Source organism: Octopus sinensis, linkage group LG1 (assembly GCF_006345805.1).
Source record: "Octopus sinensis linkage group LG1, ASM634580v1, whole genome shotgun sequence".
NCBI lineage: Eukaryota > Metazoa > Mollusca > Cephalopoda > Octopoda > Octopodidae > Octopus > Octopus sinensis.
In genome coordinates this window covers 211,107,149-211,119,440 of record NC_042997.1, presented here as the reverse complement: position 1 = coordinate 211,119,440, position 12,292 = coordinate 211,107,149, and the positions used below count along the sequence as shown (strand labels likewise).

Genomic DNA, 12,292 nt, shown 5'->3' with positions numbered 1-12,292 from the left:
GATAGTGGTTGAGGGCTTATTTAAACCACAATTTTAAGGGCTATCAGCTGGAACCAAGATTAATTGGGTTTTTTTGTCTATGGGGATTTGGATTAACAAAATCAGGGCATACTGACCAAAATTGCCTTTTTGGTGTATTGTGGTTAAAAACGATTATCTGCAAGATCTCGCCAACTTTCAATCAAAGATAACACCCATGACATCTTCAGAAGAATGTCCATCATGTTGCATCCAGCAACTGCTTTGGAATGTCCCAGCCCAAGTTATTCTGTTTGTGGTGAAGTTGGTCACACAGCCCATCTCTTCAAAACATAAGAAGGTGTCTGCTTTGACAGAAGAACAATCAAGAATCGAATCACTGACTGGGCCCATATTACGCATATTTATTGTTTGACATTGTCGCTTTAATATTTGTTGTGAATAATAAGTGATCAGTTTTCACAATTTAGTGCAAATGATTCGGATTTTCTTTGTGAATCATAGGGGAGATTGATTGTATTTTCCTTTGTGGTGAGGTGTGGTGCTGCCTTGACTGGCTTCCGTGCCGGTGGCACGTAAAAAGAACCAACCGATCATGGCCATTACCAGCCTACCCTGGCACCTAAAAAGCACCATCCGTATGTAGCCGATGTCAGCGCCGGCTTGACTGGCTTCTGTGTCGGTGGCACGTAAAAACCACCAACCGATCATGGCCATTGCCAGCCTCGCCTGGCACGTAAAGGCACCCACTACACTCACGGAGTGGTTGGCATTAGGAAGGGCATCCAGCTGTAGAAACACTGCCAGATGAGACTGGAGCCTGGTGCAGACTCCTGGCTTCCCAGACCCCAGTTGAACCATCCAAACCATGCCAGCATGGAAAACGGACGTTAAACGATGATGAGGATGATGTGAGGTGGGGTAGACTATGGTAAAGTTTCAATCCAGGGATGTGTTGAGAATACTTTCGTTTTGTTATCTCGTATTTCAGCCCTTCTTCAATTTCAGTGTAAGCAGAGCAAAATCCTCCAAGCCAGAATCTCACCTTCCTAATCAGATTTTTACCCCATAAAATAGGTTAAATACTAAAAAAAATGCATTTAAGATCAATTATTTCAAGAAAGTTATTAGGTTTTGAGTCCATTTTATGTTTCCTGTTTTCATACCTGTTTAATCACGTTGGGGTCAATAATTACCAATTTGACCCAATTTTGGTTGGTTTTGATGTTTGGTACCCAAATTGGAATTATACTTTCTGTATGCTCTCTTAACTCCTTTGAATTGATTTTTTTTTCCCACAGTTTACATATAAATGTTAAGGATGTCAAATATGTCAACCCTTAATATGTCAAAATTTGTCCTTTTTAAAAAAATTATCAAATTTGAGGGGGTTTTACCAAAAATTTGGATATTTCTAATGCATCCCCTATTTTCTCAAATTTATGTTGGCCTATGCACTCTAAACTGTGGCTTGACTGAAAGACAATAAAAAATACTTCTAAATAAGTTCAAACAGAGGTTAAAAATCTTTTTTGTGAAAGAAAATGTTTGATCATAAAATACTCAAAAAAAAATGTAAATTTCGTTAAATTGGCTGACTTTAAAGAGCTAGAAAAATTGAACCAGACATTATTTTAAACTCAAGTTTTTTGCTTTGTAATCTCGAGTTTAGAGAACCAGAAAATATGCATTTTAAACATCAGGGGGAAAACTTCCAAAAATGATAAATTCCCACTCTGGGCACAATGTGCTGAGAGGGTCTTTGTATTTAGAGCAACCATACATTCCGCTCCCTGGTGAGAATGTAACCAATCTGGCTAGCATAACCACCTGATTGGTAGGTTATCAGGTTGCTGGCTGGCTTCCTGAAGTTGGTGTTGCAGATCAATAGATTATTTGCATCACAGTAGCCTTGTTCCCTCTTCTTTTCGAGAACCAATTCTATGGCCCCCATGTACACCAGGGTAAATACTGGGCTGTCGTCAAACATGCCCAGTCATCATCATCATCATTTAACGTCCATTTTCCATGCTAGAATGGATTGGATGGTTCGACTGGGGTCTGAGAAGCCAGGAGGCTGCATCAGGCACCAGTCTGATCTGGCAGTGTTTCTATGGCTGGATGCCCTTCCTAACGCCAACCACTCCGTGAGTGTAGTGGGTGCTTTTTACGTGCCACCTGCACAGGTGCCAGGGGGGTCCGGCATTGGTCACGATCGGTTGGAGCTTTTAACGTGCCACTGGCACGGAAGCCAGCCAAGGCGGTGCTGGCAACGGCCATGTTCGGATGGTGCTTTTCATGTGCCACCGGCACAGAAGCCAGTCGGGGCGGCACTGGCAATGGCCACGTTCGGATGGTGCTTTTCATGTGCCACCGGCACAGAAGCCAGTCGGGGCGGCGCTGGCAATGGCCACGTTCAGATGGTGCTTTTCATGTGCCACCGGCACAGAAGCCAGTGAAGGCGGCACTGGCAACGGCCACGTTCGGATGGTGCTTTTCATGTGCCACCGGCACAGAAGCCAGTCGGGGCGGCACTGGCAATGGCCACGTTCGGATGGTGCTTTTCATGTGCCACCGGCACAGAAGCCAGTCGGGGCGGCGCTGGCAATGGCCACGTTCGGATGGTGCTTTTCATGTACCACCGGCACAGAAGCCAGTGAAGGCGGCGCTGGCATCGGCCACGTTTGGATGCTGCTTTTCATGTCCCACTGGCACAGAAGCCAGTCGGGGCGGCGCTGGCATCGGAAAATACGAGGCCGCCATTCAGCAGGTTTACATTATCCAATGTGTCCTACCTTCAAGATGCTATTTGAAGGACGTTTTAGTATTTATTCCAGCATGTCAAGCAACAATGCAGACTCCCCCTTTTTTGTGCAATGTAAGATATCACTTCTTAAGTGTCGGTACAGTCTCATTCTATTGTTGACATTTTCTGCCCATGTATGGCTGCACCACTCCTTACAGCTACAGATATTTCTTTACTTTAGTTTTAATCTGCTTCTGGTTCAGTTCTAGCTGCAGATCCTTCACCGAGTCTCTTATTTGTTGCAGTTTGTTGTAATTAGTAATGCTGATAAGAGAGATTGTGTTATTGGAGGTTAATTCTGTATTTAGTGGAAGGGGTTCTGGTAATTATAAAGTTTGTTATAATGATAGGCTTGGAGGCTAATTAGTGCATAGTTTACCATGTTAATGATTTGTAGGTACGTGGTACTTCATTATGCAACCATAATATTATACTGTAACGTATATTCTATGTTTTTATAGGCCAACACCACATTCTACTGTGTTAGCAGTGATCTTTACATCATTTCTACAGAAATTGTAGCCAGCATTGATTTTTGCTACATTTTGTATCGAGATGGCTAATGAGTGCATATGCCATTACCCTTTGGGAGAAGGAGGGGGGGTTGCCCTTCATCAGCACTCATCTGACCCATGTGGGTTTATGGAAGTTAGATATGTGCAGAGTATTTGCTTGTTAGCTTAATCTGGATTGTTTAGGATGTAAAGGGGGTTTAGTTATAGGGCTGTTACACCTGTTCTCATGTTACCTGTTGTTCCAGTCCACTCAGCTGGCAAAAATGTATTTCAAAGGGGCCATCCTTGTCACACTCTGCAACACACTGAATCTCTCCAAGAACTACATAAAGATGACATATATTTCTGTGGAGCGCTCAGCCACTTGTGCATGAATTTCATGAACTGTGCAGATGAACCGGAACACTCGTCATAACCGACCGAGCGCCAGTTGTTTCCGTACCATTTACTCTCGAGCATTTCATGTATCTACTCCATAACAGGGCACAGTCCTCTGTCCCTCTCTACCTTTAACTTCTCACCAACTGGCACAATACCACCCATGCCTCAATACTAATCCCTACTCCCAGTTTTTAAAGGGAGCTTTTGTCTTGCAAGGTACTCAGTGACCCTGTCAGTGCTAGTACCACATAAAAAGCATGAGTGCTGGTACCTTGTAAAAAGAACCGATGCTGCATAAAATGCACCCAGGACACACTGTAAAGTGGCTGGCATTTGGAAGGGAATCCAGCAATACAAACCATGCCAGAACAAACACTTAGAGCTGGTGCAACCCTCTGACTTGCTACTCCTGTCAAACCATCCAACCCATGCCAGCATGGAAAACAAACGTTAAAGAATGATGATGATGATATATATAGTATCACATCTACATCAAAGGCTTCACTGACAGTCCCTCATCTATAACACCTCTATCATCTCTACCTTTCATTCTTCTTACCATGGTCAATGCTTTTTATCTCTCATGCCTCTCAAATCCATACCCCTATTCTCTCAATCACTCCTTCCTCTTCTCAATTTCACTAGTAGGGACGGCAGGGGATCTCTGTTCGCCATTTCTTCCAATGTAACAAAATATGTCACTGGACCGAGCATGGCCGTTCGCCAGCCTTGTCTGGCACCTGTGTCGGTGACACATAAAAAACACCATCCAAGCGTGGCCGTTCGCCAGCCTCGTCTGGCACCTGTGTCGGTGGCACATAAAAAACACCATCCGAGCGTGGCCATTCGCCAGTGTCGGTGGCACATAAAAAGCACCCACTACACTCACGGAGTGGTTGGCGTTAGGAAGGGCATCCAGCTGTAGAAACACTGCCAGATCTGATGGGAGCCTGGTGCAGCCTTCGGGCTTCCCAGACCCCAGTTGAACCGTCCAACCCATGCTAGCATGAAAAGCGGACGTTAAACGATGATGATGATGATGATGACCTATTTGAAACTCCAACCAACACTCGTGTAACTATTCACTGATACAACGCACGTCTAATTCTCATTCTTGCTACCACCAACCTTATTGCTCAATCTCTCTGATCTACATCAAAGCTTATTTTGGTCATACATACGTATCACGGAATGTCGAGTACCTCAATCACTCGTCTATCACAAGTCACAATCATTCATGACTCCCGCGCTGTAAAACGTTGCTGAGCGAGCAAAGATGCAGCGAGGTGAAGATCCCTTAACAGCACTGTCACCGATTTGTCACCTTTCTGGCTGGTGTTACGAAAAGAAGCACTCGAGTACATTCTGCGCAATGGTTGTTGACAGGAAAGGCATCGGGTCGCAGAAAGTAATCCAACGATGAAACGCGCGAGTGAAATGCGATCCTTTGATCCGTTTAGATAAGCAGGACTGACTGTAGCAACCCGTCCAACCCACGCAAGCATGGAAAGCGAATGTAAAACGATGATATATATAAATATATATAGTATGAACGAACCATAACAAAACAAACATATAACTATAACTACATACATTATATATGTATGTGTGTGTGTGTGTGTGTGTATATATATATATATATGCACACATATGTAACAAAACGTGTGTATATACACATGTGTATGTATGTGTGTGTGGGTATATATGTATATCTCGGTATATATATATATATATATATATAATTATTTCAAGGATATAAATATGTCTTAAAGAGATGTCAGCTTCGTGTGTGTGTGTGCGTGTACACAAACAAACATGTATATAAAGAAGAGAAAAACTGCTTCATTACATTAACGAAAGACAAGAATAAATGTCAAGCGCTGAAACTGGATAGATTTTAAATCTAAACCATTAATTCCACAACTAAACGTAATTCGAACAAAGAATTCTCCTCGTTTCTCTTCCTTCTTCTTTCCTTTCTTTCTTTCTTTGATATTCTTTTTCTTTTTTTTTTTTTTCAACGAATATTTTTATCGTCTTCAAAGTATTAAAATAATAAATAAAAAAAACAGTGAAAAAAAAGGAAAATAATTGGCCAAAAATATTATTGGTATGACGCGACTGCCGACTTTGCAATGAGGCAGCACCAATGCTTCTTCCTGCAGAGTACAAGAACCACTCTTACTGGACTCATATATATATATAGATTTACATATAAATATATATGAATATGTATATATGTGTATATATATATATATATGTAAATCTGTATATATATATATATATATAGATTTACATATATATACATATATATATATATATATATATATTTACTCTCTGTTTTGTATCAGATCGAAACTAACCATGACTTAATTTCTCCCCTCACACCGTCTCCGAGGAAGGGATATCATTAATTAACATCACAGAAACAGCTGTAAGACCTTCTCTCTAGAAATGCTCTGATACCTATACAGCCTTGGGGGGTTGTTTTTTTATCTCACTACGCAGAAAATACATATATGTGTATGTATATATGTGTATATATATGCTTTAGCTTATTAAATGTTGCATACAAGCGCCGATTAGGATGATCTTGTGTTTGATCTGTTGGTGTTTCGGGACACACTGACACACAAACAACACAGCAAGCCATGCGCCACACTCAGAGCGCCACTCGGCGCCGCCGCCGCCAATCAGAGCAAACAGTTTGTTGTGTGTGTGTGTGTGTGTGTGTGTTGTTGTTGTTGTTGTTGTATGTGTGTGTGTGTGTGTGTGTGTGTTATGTGTGTGTATGTTGTTGTTGTTGTTGTGTATAGTGTGTGTGTGTGTTTTAATGAAATCACTAACCTGGAAGAATACTCCGACAATATTCACGGCTGTGTATGTATATATATATATATATACACACGGGTAGACAGACAACACCAGTTGCTGGAAGGGTTTGCTCAATGTCTGTTTGTGCAGTAGAAGAGGTTAAAGAGGTGAGAGAGCCTTCTTCACGTCTCCATCGCCAGTTTTATTGCTGAAGCCTCACAACTTGCATCGCTGACAATGAGTACACCAGTGCGCATGCTCACTGCAACACCACTCGTTACAACACGGCAAGGGAGACAACTACGAACCAAAGCCACCACACACACACACACACACACACACACGGGCAGGCGTTACACTTGCTAGAAATAACAGCCAAATATTGCGTAAATCACCCACTACCTGTTTCTTAACTACCCAGAAGGGGCCTAAAAACAGAGAGGACAGGTAAGGACAGACAAACGGATTAAGTCGATTACATCGACCCCAGTGCGTAACTGGTACTTAATTTATCGACCCCGAAAGGATGAAAGGCAAAGTCGACCTCGGCGGGATTTGAACTCAGAACGTAGCGGCAGACGAAATACCTATTTCTTTACAACCCACAAGGGGTTAAAACACAGAGGGGACAAACAAGGACAGACAAACAGATTAAGTCAACTATATCGACCCCAGTGCGTAACTGGTACTTAATTTATCGACCCCGAAAGGATGAAAGGCAAAGTCGACCTCGGCGGAATTTGAACCCAGAACGTACTGGCTGCCGAAATACCGCTAAGCATTTCGCCCGACGTGCTAACGTTTCTGCCAGCTCGCCACCTTATTAAATCACCCACTACCGTCTATGGATTTAATATTTTTTTGTTAAGCAAACATTCTTCCCGCAACATCACCCGTACAATAGAGCAAGGGAGACAACAACGAACCAAAGCCAGCCACACAGGCAGGCGTTACACTTACTAGAAATAACAGCCAAATATTTCATAAATCAACCTCCACCATCTAGATGTTTAGTATTTTATTTTTTAGTACACATTCTTTCAGCAATACCAGTCATACAATACAGCAAGGGAGAAAGGCGGCGAGCTGGCAGAAACGTTAGCACACTGAGCGAAATGCTTAGCGGTATTTCGTCTGTCTTTACGTTCTGAGTTTCAAATTCCGCCGAGATCGACTTTGTCTTTCATCCTTTCGGGGTCGATAAATTAAGTACCAGTGCGCACTGGGGTAGATGTAATCGACTGCCCCTCCCGTCACCAAAAAATTTGGGGTCTTGTGCCTAGAGTAGAAAAGAATACAGCAAGGGAGACAACTACGAAGCAAAGCCAGCCACACATGCAGGCATTACACTTGCTAGAAATAACAGCCAAATATTTCATATATCACCCCCTACCATCCATGTGTTTAGTATTTTTTTAGCGCTCATTCTTTCTGTTAGTCGACGGCAAACGAAGACATCTTCGCTTTTCTCCTAATATTCACCATGTAGAACATCTGTGACAGCTGGAAAAGGAGAGAATTACAAAAGTATCCAGCTGGAACACAATTCATCTCAACAGACAGGAGAAACTCGAAATGAAGTTCGCCTTATTTGAGGGAAAGCGTCGAGTTGAGAAATTGTCAGCCCAACAGCCGAATGAGACCATGCAACTTCACACACTATTAAGAAAATTGCAGTTGCTCTATCCAGATTACAAGTTCAGGTTTATACCTGTAATTATTGGGACCCTGGGATATGTAACATACTGCCTAAATACCAATCTTGAGAAATTAGGCTTCTCAAAACCAGAAAGGAGAAAGCTAATTCAAAGACTACAGATCCAGTCCATCAGTGGAACTGTAAAAATCTGTAAAACATTCCAGAAGTTTCATCATCATCGTTTAACGTCCGTTTTCCATGCTAGCATGGGTTGGATGGTTCGACCGGGATCTGGTAAGCCATGGAGGCTGCACCAGGCTCCAGTCTGGTTTGACAGTGTTTCTACAGCTGGATGCCCTTTCTAACGCCAACCACTCCATGAGTGTAGTGGGTTTTTTACGTGCCGCTGGCACGAGGGCCAGAGCAGGCTGGCAAACGGCCACGATTGGTTGGTGCTTTTTACATGTCGCATGTCTAAATATGCAAGTATATACATGAGCATACATACATAAAACCAGAGGTGGACACTGTTAATCAAAAAGTTAACATCATTAATCATTAATCTGTTAACCAAAAAGTTAACTTTGTTAATCATTAATCCATTAATTCTTTGAAAATGTAATGAAAGTTAATGTTAATCCATTAACATTAGTTTTTATTGAAAAAAGGCACAACTACAGTTTGATACCCCAACTGACTTTGTTGCCTCATAATCTCCAGAAAAATGAATGCACCAAATAATCGCTTATATCCTTTAGACTGAGTTTATGTAAAGATTTGGTGGAAAAATTTTCAGAGGCATTGGGGAGAGGAGTTTCTGAAAATTCACAAGAGCCGACATTTTCCCAGGGAACTTTCCGGAAAATAGGTATTTTCTAATGAAATTTTATACAAATAACTTTCAAACAGTGTAGATTATGATTACAAAGAAATTTGTAGGTAAAATTTTTGGAAGGGAGGCAAGGTGGGGAGTTTTGGGAAAATGGAGTTTCGGATCAGACAGCCCATGCAAGTTGGAATCTCTCTGTTTTGACGGGGATTTTTTCCAATGTTTTTTTACCAAAGTCTTCAGAATGATGGAAGTCATTTTCTCACAGAAAAAAGGAAAATTTTGAAAATTTACATTTTTAAAAAATCCTACCACCCTCTCGCCACCCCAGTCTGAAATGATTTCGACCTTTTTCTTTTCACTAAGCACTTAAAACCCGTGAGTGAAACATTTTCAGTTAAAAAATAAATGTTAATAATTTCAGAGGAAAATGTGTGATTTAAGGGAGATCTGGCTGTTGTTTCTAGCACATCCTAAAGCCTCACCCGTCGTTTCTTTCTCACTCACACATCTATTGATATTTTTCAATATTTTTCTCCCCATAAACAAATCTTATGGACTGATGATGTCAAAGCAACACACATGTAGCCCCAACCGAGTGAGGCCATGTTATGTGTGTGTAAGAAAAAAACACACCTAAAAGCATCTTTAAGGTTTATATTAATCCATCAAATGTAATGCTTATTTGTTCACGTTATTTTGAATTATTCAAGTTCAAGAGGGGTGGCCACAATATTTGCTTGTAACTTTGTACATTTTTTACTTACAGTGGGTGCTTTATATACCACTGGTTTATAGTTATATAATTTTAACTGATCTTATGGGCAGGTAAATTTAATTTACAGGTGTAAAAGTAATAAGATTATGGATAAACACTAAAATTGAAATTCTTAATGCATTTTACCTGTTTGATTTGTTACTAAAATTATCTCAGATGGCAACCAACAAAAATTTTGCCACTTTTCAAGATGAGATATATTAATTTGAATTAATTGAAATACAGGTATAATCAGGACAAAATTTTATTCTTTAGGTAAATATTTCGTACTTTTATGTGAAATAATTTTTTTCCACAGTTTTATTCGGGTGCATTCAATGTATCTGACTTCCAAACCTGCTGCAAGCCACTTTTTTCTGGAAAAGAAAGGTGAGAGGGGCGGTAGCGACCTCGGAGTTTCCCACCAAGGGAGTTTTGTTTTGCAGGCCATTTTTCTTTTTCAGATAATTTTGCATGCTGTCAACGAATGTGACATTGAAATCATGCATAAACAGCTCCTTTTTCCAGAAAAAATTTGGTTGCTATTTCTAGCATGCCCTAATACCACATAACAACTATTTCCATTTACACCGAAATATTTACCAACTTTTTTCCTTCCATTTATTTTTTCCACTTTATGGAAGTCGATATTTTCTCTGTTGATATCCACCTCAGTTAATTTTGCTTTTCTCCCAGTTCTCTGCTTTCTAAAAGAAAAGCCCTCACATTATCTCAAAGCTATGAGAATTCACTAACGTGATTTTTTTTTATATTTCAAAATAATTTGTAAGGGAATTAGATACAACAGGTTAAAAAGTGCCAAAACTATAAAATCAGCTTTTTTGGCCTTTTTGAGGGCTTTAAAACACAAAAACTATATGGGTTTTTTTGTTGTTTTTTTTTTTGCTTTAGAGTTAAAAAATTCTTATTTTATAATTTTAAATTTCAAAGGGACTAAGAAGGGCTGAAAGAATGACATGTATAATATTAAATATGCTAAGACAGTCTGAAAACAATAAAAACTTTTAAATGTTTACCAGTTTTTATGAAATTTTGGGGTTAACGAACTTGAGTTAATGAAAGCTAAATGTAACAGAAGTTTATTAGTTTGATAATGATTTTCAAACTTAAAAGTTAAATTGTTAATGAAAATATTAACTTTGTTAATTAATGATTAACAGATTAACGGAGAGACATTCAGCTCTGCATAAAACAAAAACAGAACATGCAAATCTGCACACATATATACATAGATACATACGTACATCATGCAAACAAAAATACCTTGTAGTTGATGCTGAAATTCTAATGAAAGAGCCTTGGATCTAGGTTAGAAACCAGCTCTTTCTCTATTAGCAAGAAATCTTGAAATAAAACTGAATAATGACATACATATACACACACATACATTATCATCTTTACCGTTTGATGTCCGCTTTTCCATGCATGGATGAGTGAGATGAAATTTGTTGAAGCAAATCTTCTACATCCAGGTGCCCCTCCTGTTACCAAACCTCACCAGTTTCCAAGTAAGTTGATAATACACCTTAGCTGGCCGGACATGTTTTAGCAGAAGACTGGAAATGAATGGCACTGCTTATATGACAATAACACTTGCCAATATGAACACAAAGAGACACAAAAACACACACACATAGGCACAAATGCCTCATGTCACAAGGCTAAGGTGGTCATGAACTTCCTTAAGGCTGAAAAGGTTATTGTTATGGATTGGCCTGCTCAAAGCCAAGATCTCAATCCTATTGAAAATGTATGGAATATTCTAGGAGAACGTTCGAAAGCCAGAAATCCTAAAACAACTGAGCAATTATGGAATGCCCTTCAGGAAGAATGGAATAAGATCACCCAGCAAGAAATTGAAAATTTAATTTCCTCATGCAGTCAAAGATGTCAGAGTGTGATTGAAGCTAAAGGGCTTCACACTAAATATTAAATAATTCCAGTATTCTCTGTCATTTTTGATTATTTTGTTATTTTTTCAACCGTTCTGATCATTTTGGCCGCCGTAGGTTTTGCATTAAATCACTAAATCATCCATAACTTTTGTAATATCCTCTCAAATTACACCAAAATCTCATACAATAACAACTAATATTGTATTTATTGACTGTAAAAATTATAGAATATAAAACAACTTTGATAAAAAATTATATCTACTTTTCTGACGAAAACAATGCCGTTCTGAACATTTTGGCCGCAACTGTATACTCTCCCACACACTGTCTCATTGACATTACCTCACACTGTCTCATTTACGTTGCCTTGAACTGTCCCACATGCAAAGTCTGACACTCTCTCAGATATACTCTCCCACTCTGCCACACACTGTCTCATTGACACTACCTCACACTATTTCCTTTTCGTTGCCTTGAACTGTCCCACATGCAAAGTCTGACACTCTCAGATATACTCTCCCACTCTGCCACACACTGTCTCATTTTTGTTGCCTTGAACTGTCCCACATTCAATGTCTGACACTCTCTCAGATATACTCTCCCACTCTGCCACACACTGTCTCATATACACTAGCTCACACTATCTCATTTTTGTT

The 12,292-nt window shown here is 39.9% G+C and overlaps 1 protein-coding gene across 1 annotated transcript in view; it reads right to left on the bottom strand.

Annotated features, from left to right (window-relative positions):
* Positions 1–6,769, bottom strand: part of LOC115212753 (protein zer-1 homolog) — a 143,052-nt gene extending 136,283 nt beyond the window's left edge. Inside the window, exon 1 of the mRNA XM_029781418.2 lies at positions 6,529–6,769. The gene's annotated coding sequence lies outside the window, so the exon portion shown is untranslated. The remainder of the gene's footprint in view (positions 1–6,528) is intronic.
* Between the last annotated feature and the right edge of the window lie 5,523 nt (positions 6,770–12,292).